The sequence below is a fragment of the Anabrus simplex genome, chromosome 8 (assembly GCF_040414725.1).
Source record: "Anabrus simplex isolate iqAnaSimp1 chromosome 8, ASM4041472v1, whole genome shotgun sequence".
NCBI lineage: Eukaryota > Metazoa > Arthropoda > Insecta > Orthoptera > Tettigoniidae > Anabrus > Anabrus simplex.
Window position 1 is genome coordinate 30,496,215 of NC_090272.1, and position 11,424 is coordinate 30,507,638.

The window sequence follows — 11,424 nt, forward strand, 5'->3', positions numbered from 1 at the left end:
TTAACTCAAGGTGGAATTTTCAAAGTCCTGAGTTCCACTTAGAGTAGGAATCTTTCTCAGTTTAAATGATGATGTGCTTATTTACGATTGCCTGTTCTTATATTTGGCTGAAGATGATGCTCACCAGTGTCAAAACTAGTTCCAAGTACTGTAAATGTTATAACTTCTTTAGTTTAATATTAGTATTGAAAAGGTGGATTTTTAATTTTACTTATCTATTAATCATATCATTTCATAAAAATCTGGACATCAAAACAAAATGTTACATCTTTGCTGTTTATTGTCTCCAACAGATAACAATGCACAAAAGAAAAGGTTTAAAAAAGTGAAAGCCATTTTATTTTCAGTTTTGATTTACCTTCAAACAGCTGTCATAATTGTAACTTGGATGCCCAGAGGGCCATAATAGTGTTGCATACAGTCTAATTAAAGCGAGTGATGCATAATTTTTTGTTTGCAATGCATTCCAGGAGTGATAATTCAAAACTGTTGGACCTTTAAATATTCCACCCTCTATGGGTGGGGGACGCAGCAAAGAATACACCCATGGTATCCCCTACATGTTGTAAGAGGCGACTAAAATCGGCGACGAAGGGATGATTGTATTAGAACCATTAAACTACTTGTGATTAGTACCTCACGCGGGGAACACCATGGGTCACCTTTACTTGCGAGTAGTACCACTATTTAAACCTAGGAATTTCATTTTTGTCCGTATTGAACTGAGAAAAGGATGATAGGAAAACTTAAAATGGTCCACCTTTTCGATACAAAAACCACTATGTTAGGTATACAATAGGTTTAATAATAATGTTATTTGTTTTACGTCCCACTAGCTACTTTTACCGTCTTAGGAGACGCTGAGGTGCCGGAATCTAGTCCCGCAGGAGTTCTTTTACGTGCCAGTAAATTTACCGACACGAGACTGTCGTATTTGAGCACCTTCAAATACCACCGGACTGAGCCAGGATTGAACTTGCCAAGTTTGGGTTAGAAGGCCAGCGCCTTAACCGTCTGAGCCACTCAGCCCGGCACAATACGTTTGTGATTAGTGGCAGCAGAGAATGGTTCACTGTGGGCTTACGTTGCCTGTGCGTGGTTTCCCATTTTCACACCAGGCAAATGCTGGGGCTGTACCTTAATTAAGGCCATGGCCGCTTCCTTCCAACTCCCAGGCCTTTCCTATCCGATCGTTGCCATAAGACCTATCTGTGTTGGTGCAACGTAAAGCCACTAGCAAAGAAAAAAAAAAAAAGTTGCCTGTGATTAGTACCATTATATGCGGAACATCACGGGCTTACGTTGCCTGTGATTAGTACTATTATGTGAGAAACACCACGGGTCTGGGCATTGCCTGTGATTAGTACTCACTGTGTGAGGGACACCACAAGATAGATAGATAATGCCTTTATTGGTGGCGAAGTTAGGGCTCAAGGCCCTCTCTTACACTTAACCACTAGAAGAGTATACATGTACATAACTTATACAGTACTTATAAATACAAATAACACAAATAATATTAATAGCAAAAAAATAGTAATAATATTAAAAATGACTATAATAGAATCTTTAATTTTAAAATACACAAAGTAAAATACACTTAGGTGACATAACTGCAATAATCCGTTCATTCATCCCATTCATTCTTTCATTCACTCAACAGTTATCCAGGATAGTACAAGTCCCTGTGATTATTACACCTATGTGAGGAACACCATGGTTTTGCATTGCCTACGAGTGGCGCCATTATATGAGAAACACCATAGATCTGTGTTACCTGTGTGACGTACAATACTTGTGAGTAGTACCATAATGTGTGTGGAACACCGTGAGTCTACGTAACGTTTGATTAGTACAGCAACATGACAAATACAGTAGAGTCTTGATTATCTGACCCAAACGGGACCTGGAGTACGTTGGATCACCGAAAATGTCGGATAATACAGAATAACTTTGAAAATGAACTAAAATAAACAGGAAGGCTATACTATACTACTATTTTTTTTTACGGTACTCTATTTATTGACTTATCAGTTCAATTGTGTAGTAGATGCAGTATTGAACGAAAACATTATAAATGTCTTACGAAAGGAAACTTGTCAACAATGTCTGCTTGCCTGCTGATTAACGTTTCCTTGCTGCGTGATCCTGCCATCGACAATGATCCTTCGCTGTGAGTCATCATTTTCTCCTTTTATTCTGAAATTAATCATCCTCGTTTTTGTTAGCATTCACAAAACCAATAATATCAGGGTCAGTTAGTTCAAACAGCTGATCTTGTGCACACCACTTACTCACATCTTGAGTCCTAGCATCGTCACAGCCAGGAATGCAATTCAGCAAGGGAAATGTTTTCCATGTCTTCTTGTACCACCTCCTCTCGATGTTCAACCTCACTCAACAATATGTTCCAAGACTTTCTAATGTCATTGTTTCAACTTCTTCCTCTTAAAACAAAAATCACCACCACCACCACCTTCCCAAGACTGCGCTATCCAGTATGCCATGTCTTTCATGTTGTTTTGTTTTAACTTTTCTATCATGTTGTTGCCATTGTCCATTTTCTCTATCAGGGATGAAAGGAGTTTCTGCTGATATTTCCTCTTCAATGTTTCCAGCACACCTTAGTCCACTGGCGGCATAATGACGTCACGTTAGTGGGGAGGAACATGACTTTGATGTCACCATTTCTAAGTTGCTCTTCACTTGGGTGTGATGGAGCATTGTCTAGTAGAAGAAGAGCTTTTCTAGGGAGATTGTTCAGAGCTAGAAATTTTTCTACAACTGGAACAAACTGTGTAAAGAACAGTCTTTTAAGAAGTCAGCAGACATCCAGGCAGCCTTCTGATTCGTGTAATGGACTGGAAGAGCATTAACAGAAATGTTTTTAAATGTCCTAGGCTTCTTTGCTTTACCGATCATAAGCAATTTTGCTTTTAAGTTCTCAATAATATTACTACAGGCAAGAACAGAAACTCTTTCCTTACTACGCTTGCAGTCAGTTGCAGATGTCTTGGCTTGGGCTGCGAGACGTTTGATGGCAGCACCTTGAAATGCAGCCCAGCCTCATCACAATTAAAAGTCTGATCACTTGTTAATCCTTCAGCAAGAATTATTTCTTGAAATTCCCTTTTAAATTCCACGACCTCATCGGATTCAGCTGACAGTTTTTCTCCACAGATATTAAGCTGTCCAATGCCGTACCGTTTTTTCCACCGATCAAGCCACCCAGTACTGGTAGTAAAATTAGGGTCCCTTTCATTAAACTCCTTCTGGAAATGGACCGCCTTTTCTTGCAGAATGGGGCCAAATATTGATAGGCCCTTTCCCCACTTTTGAGTGAACCAAAGAAATAGTGCTTCACTTTTTTGTACTCACATTTTTCATTGTTTTTCTAATTTTCAGTGCATCGCTTATTGCTCTGGTAGAGCACCACTTTTTCATTTCTTCCCTCTTATGTTTCCAGTCTCCCACTGTAAGACATCCAACACCATAACCTAAAGCTACTTTTTGAAGAGTTTCGCCTTTGTCCAGTCTCTTTAACCCACTCAACTTGTCTTCCACAGTAACTATCACTTTCTTCCGTTTACTCGCCATACTCACAGAGGATATGAAAACTATAACATCCGCGCCCAACCAATACTACACTGAACAATGACTGAAGACTCGCTGCACCTGTCCTTGAGAAAATCCCGGTCCTACCGCATGACTGCCAGTGCTTGTCCCACAGTCGCACCCTCCACACCGGGTGTCCCAGAATTGCCTCCACCTAAAGTTCACATTAAGCCTACTAGTGTCAGATAACACGGAATGTCGGATAAGTGAAGGTCAGTTGAGCGAGACTCTACTGTACCATGGTTCTACTTTACTAGCGATAAGTACCATTACGAGGGGCCGTTGACCTAGATTTTGGACCCCTTTAGACAACAAGCATCCTCGATTCAGGATTGTGCTTCAGAGGCAGTCCCTTAATCAGTAATACTATTGTTTATGATAGTTTTTGGGCCGCATCCACTGATTGTTTTAAATTTATATCCTTCCATTCATTCTTCATCACATTTTTTATTCTGGTCAGTGGATGATTTTGAACTTTTAAATTGTTGTTACATTTCGTACTATCAGGGGCCGATGACCTAGATGTTAGGCCCCTTTAAACAACAAGCATCATCATCAACATACATACATTTTATTCCTATACTTACACTGGTTGGGTGGTATCACTGTGTTTAGGAGAATAGGAGGGGAATCATCCACCTTTCAATACAATACTGAATGAAATGACAAAAAATTACATTTCATGTTTCTGGTACCGGTTTCGACCTTCTATTGAGGTCAGCCTGAACCGTACAATTAAAAATTGGCAAGTTATTCAAAATATGTACATAACATTTAGTAAACCTTGAAGAAGAAACATTACATTCTCAAAATGTAAAAACACTTTAAAATACCAAATAAAAGCAGATCAGACAAAAAGCTCTGTCAAGTTTTCAAAAAATATTGGCTTGTCGTGAGTAAGTCCTACAAGTATGGATATCATATAAAACACTTCTCTGTCCATATTTGCTCACTGTGTATATATGCAACTTTTGTTGGAGTTCCAAGGTTCCAATCTAACATAGTTTGCCACTTTGGATTGTTAATATATATAAAAGGAATGTGCAAAGAGTTAATGGAACAACTGTTGGTTATTTACGCTGTACATAATGACATTTCCAATATATGCCTATTGACATTTCTTGGTTGAGGTGGACGTCAATGTAATGAAGGTTGAATAGGTCCAAAAGTAAGCTCTTGACCATGTCAATTAGAATCGAGGTTTAAGATAACTGCAAAAAGGAAAGAAAATAGTACAAGCGATGACTATTGTGTGAAAGAAAGAAGAAATAAGTAAGTTTGTATGAGACAAACCCTGAACTCGTTGTTCCTCATATATCAAGGGAAGTGTTTTATATGATATCCATAACTGTAGGACTTATTCACAACAAGCCAATATTTTTGTGGAAACTTGACAAAGCTTATAGACATGATATAGGCTTCTGGGCTTATGCCGTGTCAGAAAATAAGGTGAAATTCTTTATGTTTCGCAGAGAACTGTGCTCTGCGTCATCAGAAGAAAATCTCGACTGCCCACGAGAAAGGCTTCTTAAACAATTAGCTTTTGAATTTAGACGTTATAATAGTAGTGGAAATGGTACGCTCATTCGTCACCAGATGTCTCCCTGGATGCGGTACAGTGCTAGCATTCGAAGCGGAAGCTGACAGAACCATATAATCAGTCTAAGAGGGTCACATAACATGTGTACGTAACATATGACATTGATACAAGCCTGGAATGAAACATCTGGCGATGAAGAACGTACAAATTTGGAAAACACCAAGATGAAATAACAATAGTGAAGGGACGGAGAAGGGAACTACCTACGTAACTCCTCAATGGCTGGCAACCAGGTATTACTTAATTGATAGCCAGTGTCCCTGTTGAAATTGTTGGGATTTCTACGTATTTCTACAGCTTCCCGTATAATCCTGGACCTGTATGTGTCTAGTGTGGGTAAGAGCTCAAGCATCTTGGAACATGACGTCATGACCTGAGGATACAGCGTGCTCAGCATTGCTGATTTATCTGGCTGGTTGTTACGAATATTACATTCATGTTCCTTGATACGGGTACCAATGGACCAGCATATTTGGCCGAAGTATACCTTACCGCAAGTACAGGGATTTTCGTATACCCCAGGATGTAAAATTTGTTCCAACTTGACAGAGCTATTTGCACCGGCCTCTCACTGCTGGGTTCTGTGGTTCAAATCCTGGTCACTCCATGTGAGATTTGTGCTGGACAAAGCGGAGGCGGACAGGTTTTTCTCCAGGAACTCCGTTTTTTTCTGTCATCTTTCATTCCAGCAACACTCTCCAATATCATTTCATTCCATCTGTCAGTCATTAATCATTGGCCCAGAGGAGTGGGACAGGCTTTGGCAGCTGGCACAGTTCCCATCCTCGCTGCTAGATGGGGGCTTCATTCATTCCATTCCTGACCCGGTCGAATGACTGGAAACAGGCTGTGGATTTTCATTTTCATTTTTTTCACAAAGCTGTTTATCTGATCTGCTTATATTTAGTATTTTAAAGTGTTTTTATGTTTTGTCAATGTAATGTCTTCTTTCCAAGGCTTTTTAAATGTTATGAACATATTTTTGATCCGAGGCTCTTTTTATATTTGAAAGCAATGAAAAAGATGCTAACCACTGGCTTGCTGGGCCCATTGTGGATCTTCACACAAGTGTTTGGTTTTGCACTAGATGGTCAGCTAGATCTGTGGTTTACGCGCCAATATTCAGGAGGCTGACTGCAGTGGTTGCCCACTGGGCGATGCGGTCGCCACCTCTCTAAGCCAAGCTGCAGAAATGAAGTTCCTTTGCACCATGATACAGAGGACAAGGAAGGACAAGTTAAGGAATAAAAAAGTCTGAGAGGAGGTGGGAATAGTAGACTCCCTACCACAGAGGATTCAGAAAGCAAGACTGAAGTGGTTTGGCCATGTAAGAAGGATGAGTGCAAGAAGGACTGCAAGAAGAGAACATGAAAGGTAGGTAAAAGGAAAAAGACCAGTGAGCAGACCAGAGGAAAATGGACAGTTCTGGTAAAGAAAGATGTTGAGGAAAGGGGACAAGGGGACAAGATTGGGAGATGATAGTGAGAGAACAGTGGTTCATGGACAGGCAAAGATGGAGGGAGCTCGTACACCACACCCGGGTAACTGGAAATGGTCAACAATGATGATGAACATATTTTTAATAACTTATAGATTTTGAATTGTACGGTTCAGGCTGACCCCAAGAGAAGGTCGAAACCAGTACCAGAAACACGAAATGTAATTTTTAGTCATTTCATTCAGTATTGTATTGAAAGGTGGATGATTTCCCTCCTATTCTCCTAAATTCAGTGTCAATACAGATCAAATATACATATGGTATCACTATGGGCAGTAATTTTTGGAAAATATTGTAACAGAGGGAGAGGCAGCGATAGTTACTGGCACTGCCGCATGGATGGACTGAGGAAACGTTTGCTTTGTTCCTGAGTGGTGGGGATGGAGTGAATGGTCAGGGAGTGCAGCTAGTGTGGTTAGCAGTAAACGTACAGAATGAACGTTTACTGCTAACCACACTAGTAGTTGTTGAATGTTATGTGTGTTAGTTCTCAGTACAGATATTTCTTCTAGTTGAGACATTTCTCATACAGAAAACAGAACTTTGCAAATTTCTACATCATTTCCATGGTACTGCAATGCCTTATAGGAGATACATGATCAAGTTATTCAGGAAATGGTGAGAGACAAGGTGTGTTTTCAAACAAAAACAGAGAACCACAGAAGAGGCTATTGTCAGAGGAGAAGTTTGGAGATATTCAAAACCTTCATACCAATTAGCTCAGGAGCAGGGGTGCAATGCAGGCAGGCCCAGGACATTAAGAGGCCCCGCAGACTCCCCGTAACGAACAAACATGCATACATACATACATACATACATCATCATTATAAACCGTTATGCCTTTCAGCGTTCGGTTTACAAGCCTCTGTGAATTTACTAAACGTCGCCACAATCCTCTATTTGCAACTAGTGCTGTGGCCTCATTTAGTTCTATATCTCTTAAATCCTCTGCAAATAACCTCACTCTTTGTGGGTGGGGTTAACTTCCAATAAGTAACCGGGGGAACCTGACCCCTACAGAGCGCGTCCCCAGGTGGCGGATAGGGGGCCCCTACAGTATGTAGGGCTGGTTTGGAATAACCAATATAACCCACGGCCCAACTGGTAGCCCAATTCCTGGGGCCTTTAGAATACTGGGACACCCTCTCTCCAGGGGTCATAAATATAGAGGGCCCTTGCCCTGGGTTAAGGGTGAAGACCTCAACGGCATCTACGGCAGAGAAGATGGACTTCGGTACGGCGGAGGTGGCGGAAGAGGCAACCCATCCTTCTGGAGGTGTACAGATGGAACCTACTGCCTTGTAGGATGAGGAAGGCATCCTCAAAGGCTAAGCGAGTAAACCCTGAAAGAAAATCCTCTTATGCGTTAGGCCTAGCAAGTCAGCAGGAGAGTATTGAGTACAGTCGCTTTCAATAAGAAAAAGAGCCTCGGGAAGAAGATTATAGACCGGACTGACACGTCCTCTCAGACAGTTGTAAAGTATGATGATTGTAAGGCTGATGATATACAATGTTTTGAAAGGAAACCCCAAATAACTAAGAGATTCAAATACCAAATTCGAACTATGAACATTTTATCATTAACTGGAAAGGTAGAAGAACTCCTAAATATCAATATTGGGATTAAGTGAGACCAAATGGAAAGGGATTAGAAGTAAGACACTTTGTGGAGGATACAAATTATACTGGAGTGGACAGGAGAAGGTAGTGAAAAATGGTGTTGGATTCTTAATTAACGAAGGGACTGATGCTACAGCTGAAGTTATCTGCAAAAGTGATAGAATAATTAAAATGTTCATATAATTTCGTGTGGCTATTTCTAGGCGAGTGCAGCCCTTGTAAGGCAGACCCTTAGATGAGGGTGGGCGGCATCTGCCATATGTAGCTAACTGCGTGTTATTGTGGTGGAGGATAGTGTTATGTGTGGTGTGTGAGTTGCAGGGATGTTGGGGACAGCACAAACACCCAGCCCCCGGGCCACTGGAATTAACCAATGAAGGTTAAAATCCCCGACCCGGCCGGGAATCGAACCCGGGACCCTCTGAACCGAAGGCCAGTACGCTGACCATTCAGCCAATGAGTCGGACAAAATGTTCATGAAACTGGAGAACACTAAGTACACCATCATACAAGTGTATGCCCCACCGACAGGCTGCAGTGAGGAAGACAAAGGGAAATTTCGGCATCTAAATGCGCAAGTTGGGGTAGACAGACTGGGGTGCGAGAACATCATTGGTCCACATGGATTTGGACAAAGGAATCCAGAAGGAGAACAACTATTAGATCTGTGCAGAAGAAATGATCTTATATTAAAAAATACATTCTTAAAAAAAAGAAACAGTCACAGAGTAACAAGGTACAGTTGGGATGGCCAGTATAGAACACTGATTGACTACGTAACCACGAATAAAGATGGTGGTAGATACATCACAGATGTAAAGGTTATCGTGAAAGCATGGACAGTGACCACAGATTGCTGGTAGTAGACTTCAAACATAAGACTAACGAAATGTAGAAAATTATTATGAAAAAACCAAGGGTTAAAACTTGGAAGTTGCAAGAAGTCCAAATAAAGGAAGAATACAAACTAAGGATTCAACAGAGTTTGCCGAAGGGTGAAGTAACCAGCGTTAATGAAGAGTGGAAAGCTTTCAAAGACACATTTGTGGGAGAAGCCAAAAACCTATGTGGAGTTACAAGTTCCATCAAAAGAAAACTGGAGACACCATGGTGGAATGATAGAGTGAAAACAGCGGTGAAAGAGAGAAACCAAATAAAGATGGCACTGGACAAGGAAAAACAAAAACAGGGACAAGAACACGATGAACAAGAAATACAAAGACTTCAAGGAGTATACAGGAACAAGAAACTTGCTGTAAAGAACTTCGTAAGAGAAGAAATGGAATGAGTTTGCAGACAAACCACAGTCTAATATATACAGTCGCGAAGCTCTAATAAGAGGAATGTTCATCCACTTGACAGCTGGAGCGACACTAGCATCTCTAGCGGCGAGGTAGAGGCAACTTGCTAGCAGACAACAGGGAACGAATTACCACTACAGTCTAAAATGGTCATAACTTCTGAACCATTCATACAAATAATGTCCTGACAAGGTTATTGTAATCCTTATGAAATAGTGGACGAGGTCAAACAATTTATTTCGATGAGGAGTTCGAGGATAATATCGAAATATGTATTTAATCTTTTAAGGAGTTATGTTTTTTACCGCGGACTATAACACAAAATCGCTTCTAGAGGGCAACCGGTTCGAAATAGGTATATACCATCCTGGGCTTTTTTGTAGAGGTTTCTATGCTCTACATTTCTTACGTTTACACTTGGGGTCTATCGTTGACACTTCACACAGCGTAAGCCAAGAAAGCAAGTGACGACCATGGTAGAGCGCTGCGCTGGCCTTCTTAGCCCAACTTGGCAGGTTCGATGTCGGTCGGTCGCTTGCTTTCTTGGCTTATGCTGCGTGAACCGTCAACGATAGACCCCAAGTGTAAGAACAAGAAATGTAGAGCATAAAAAAGTCTGCGATGGTATATACCTATTTTGAACCGGTTGCCCTCTAGAAGCGATTTTATATTATAGTCCGCGGTAAAGAAAAATAATTCCTATAGATTAAATAAATATTTCGATATTATCCTCGAACTCCTCATCGAAATAAATTGTTTGACCTCCTCCACTATTTCATAAGGATTACAATAACCTTGTCAGGACATTATTTGCATGAATGGTTCAGAAGTTATGACCATTTTAGACTGTAGTGGTAATTCGTTCCCTGTTGTCTGCTAACATCTTGCCTCTACCTCGCCGCTTGGAGAGCTGTAGTCGCATCGGATGAAAAATATCATCAGAACTTCGCAACTGTATATATTAGACTGTGGACAAACTGGAAGAGGACAGTAGAAGAAATATGAATTTGCTATACAGAGTAGTGAAAAACAAGCAAAGGGATCAAGAGACCATAAAAGCAATAGAATGTGATGATGGAACTCTGGCACAAGTAGAGGAAGAAATTAAACAGGAACTCAAGATCTATTTCAAAAAGTTGCTGAATGGAGATACAGAAAACATAACAATGGATAGAGGAGAGCCAAGTCAAGGAACCACAACTGAACCACCAATTACATGGCTTGAGGTTAAAAATGCGCTCAAGAGCATGAAGAAAGGAAAGGCAGTGGGCATAGACGAACTAAGTGTAGATATGCTGAAAGCAGTGGGAATTCCAGGAATCCAATGGCTCTACAGACTGCTCAACAGGATATGGGAGGAAAATACTATTCCTGAGGACTGGAAGATGGGCATCATTGTACCTCTGTTAAAGAAAGGAAACTGACGAAAATGTACTAATTATCATGGTATTACACTACTATCTCATGTCCTGAAAATATTGGAAAAAATAATAGAGACCAGAATCAGAGATATTGTTGAAACAATTTTGGAAGAAGAGCAGTATGGTTTCAGACCAGGAAGGTTAACTACGGACCTTATATTTGCAATTACGATGTTAATGGAAAAATACTGGGAGAAGAACAAGCCTTTATTTCTAATATTTTTGGACATTGAGAAAGCCTACAACAGTGTACCAAGGGAAAGAATTTGGCAATGCATGAACGAACTTCAAGTGCAAGACAGCCTCATAGACAAAGTGAAAATGTTGTATAGTGAGAATAGAAGTTGTATTCAAGTATGACGTAGTTTG